We start from the raw sequence: 3,398 nt of genomic DNA on the forward strand, positions 1-3,398 counted from the left end.
ATGAACTAGATACAAAACAATGGCATCACCTGTAGTACAGGGAATGCAAGCCAACATGTTCATGGAGTAAAAAAATGGCACAAACAACATAGTAGCAGGCCATAATTTTTGTAACAACAACTGAGCAAGATAAAGTTATGATGGCTAGATCTACAGAGCAGGGAATGTAAACCAAATATAGAAGTTACGATGCCAAAAGCTATAGAGCAGGGAATGCGAACCAACATGTGCAATTACTTAAAATTGGCCATGAACTAAATAATAGCAGGATGTTACTATAATAGCTAGGAATAAAACAGATAGAAGTTATAATGGCATCACTCATAAACTTGTAGATAAGGGAAACAAATCAATTTGTTTAGGGATATAAAGTTGTAATGAGCAACACATAGAGGATAGTTAATGCTACGACTTAGGATGGACCAGAAATGGAATATAGTGGGATCACTTGTGAACTATTAGAAGAGGGAATGCACACCAATATGTTAACCATTCTATATGTGAGTGCCATGCCAATTAAGATAAACAAGTTAATATTGCAGCTTTTGAAGAATCAGATGGCAGACAAAATTATGACGGAAGTAGCTGCTGTGACGAGTTCAAATAAATTTGTACTGCAGGATCGCAGAGCGATAGCATGCAGGAACTAATAGCAGGCAGTTACTTTGTTAGCTTACGACGAAGTAGATAGAAATAACAATGGCATCACCTGTAGTACAGGGAATGCAAACCAACATGTTCAGGGAGAACAAGATTGACATGAACAAAATAGTAGTAGCCTATAATTTTTGTAACAACGACTGAGCAAGATAGAAGCTATGATGGCTACATCTACAGATCAGGGAATGCAAACCAAAATGTTCAATCGCTTAAAGTTAGCAATGAACTAGAAAATAGCAACGTGTTACGGTCATAGCTAGGAATGAACTAAAAGAGCTTCAGACAAACAAGCATCTGAACCCAGAACATGGCGCTAAAACAAGGGACTAACATTAGGAGAAGCACTCTGTGGGAGTCACAGCAGATCTACATGTGCTACTTGGGGTTGGAGAGACGGCCATTACACTTCATGGTTACTCATCTCATCTGCAAAAACGTAACGGCGCGTCGTTAGCACAAACAGGTTCCCCCAAGATTAAAAAAGAACTTGCAGGCAAGCAATACAAAAGCGACAGTAGAAGAGTTTAGATCTTGCACGGTGCTGGTGAAGCAGATCCGGTTCATGCACAACGGTGTCGGTGAGCAAGATCCGATGTGGTGGATGACGAGGATCGCGAGGCCTCGGGTAGGCCAGGGAAGTCCGGCGGGGATGTTCCGGTGCGGTGGTCGTGGAGGTGGGAGAGAGAGGGACTTAGGAAGTTCCGGTGGGTGGTCTCAGAGGAGAGACTGAGGGAAATGAATTTTTTTTCGGGGAGTTTCCGGACCTAGGGAGGTGGTGATCGAAAAAAAATGACGGGTAGACCCCCCACCAACCGACTTATACATGGACATTGTTGTCATCTTTACGAGGGTAGAATGGGAAGTTAGAAGCGTGTGAAATATTTGTATTTTTCGGGCGGGAAGTTTTGCCGCTGGAATGAGATTTCAAATTTGGCTATAGTGCAAGTAATACAAAAATCTGAGACCGTACTAGTACGGCCAAATGTCACATCAAGTCAACATCACGTTGAAAATCGGTTACCACGATCATAATCATGATGTATCTTGAAAATCCATTTTGAAAAGCCCTTCCGAAATATTTCAGGATTGGTTGGAGATTTTGCAGCTTGACTGAAAATTGATTTTGAATACGGCTATGGTGCAAGTAATATACTCGTGATTGTAATATATAAGGCCAGGGGTAGACCATGCTACTTTGTAGCCCTGTTCAGCAAAAAAAAGGCTAGGGGTCACATCAAGCCATCATCATAAAATCATTTACACCCAAGTTCTCCAAAGTTCATATCAAAAACGCGTCTGAAATATTCCGGATTCATTTTGCGGGGGGGGGGGGGGGTTGCCTCTCGACTGAGATTTTGAACTTTGAACTTTGCTACAGTAGAAGCAATATTAGTACTAGAAAAATGGTAGACCGGCGTAGTGCCTCTGTTCAAGAATCCAAGGCCTACGGTCACATCAAGTCATAATCACAACCGAAATCAGTTCCCATGTACTATCTCCTAAAAAACTTAAATTTAAAAACGCGTAGCGAATATTTTGGAATTTATTGGCGGGAGATTGTAGCGCTTGACAGAGATTTTGAATTTTGGATTTTCGAGGAGTTTCCTTGGCAAGGGATGCGGTGATAGAAAAAATGACGTGCAGACCCCCCACCAACCGACTTATACATGGACATTGATGTCATTTTATGAGGGTAGAATGGGAATTTGGAAGCGTCTGAAACATTTGTATTTAGTGGGTGGGAAGTTTTACAACATGAATGAGATATTGCATTTGGCTAAGGACCAAATATAATAACAATAAATTGTAAGACCGTACTAGTACTATGTTCAAGGCCGAGTTACACATCAAATCATCATCACCTTGAATATCGGTTACAATGATCACTATCTATCTTCAAAATCCCATTGAAAACGCGTCTGAAATATTTCAGGATTGGCGGGACATTTTGCCGACGGACTGAAATTTGATTTTGATTATGACTATGGTCCAAGTAATATAATACTAATATTATTTTTGGAGGTGGACGGAGGGGAAAACCCCACCGTTTGTTATTTATTCCTGAAAATAGCCAAGTACACGCGTGGGCCTTATTCCTTGGGACGGAGGTAGTACTTACCACTATGACTAGTTTAATATAAAAATGGTAGACCATGCGAAGTAGCTCTGCTCAGGCATTTATTCCCAGTGGTCGTATCAAGCCATTATCACAAACAAAATCAGTTACTCCCATGTCCTCGAACTGCAATTAAAAAATTCCTCTGAAATATTTCAGACTTAATTGGCTAGTGGTTTTGCAGCTCAACTGATTTTGAGTTTGAGTGTGGCTACAGTCGAAGCTATATCTGTATCTGTCCATCTATATCTATATCTGTCCACCTATCCACAATATATAAAGAAATCTCAGTTTTTGAAATCAGCTAAGCCATCACCATGATGCACAAGCAATTATTGGCCGTTGGCACACCAGTTCTCCCACGCTTGATCCAACGGTCAAAGTTCCCTTTTTTAAGAGAACGGTCAAAATTCATTTGATTCGCTCGGGAACTGCTGATGACGCGTCAAGCACACGCCCTTTGGGAACCCCAAGAGGAAGGTGTGATGCGTACAGCAGCAAGTTTTCCCTCAGTAAGAAACCAAGGTTATCGAACCAGTAGGAGTCAAGGATCACGTGAAGGTTGTTGGCGGAGGAGTGTAGTGCGGCGCAACACCAGGGATTCCGGTGCCAACGTGGAACC

The sequence above is a fragment of the Lolium perenne genome, chromosome 1 (genome assembly GCF_019359855.2).
Source record: "Lolium perenne isolate Kyuss_39 chromosome 1, Kyuss_2.0, whole genome shotgun sequence".
Taxonomy (NCBI): Eukaryota; Viridiplantae; Streptophyta; class Magnoliopsida; order Poales; family Poaceae; genus Lolium; species Lolium perenne.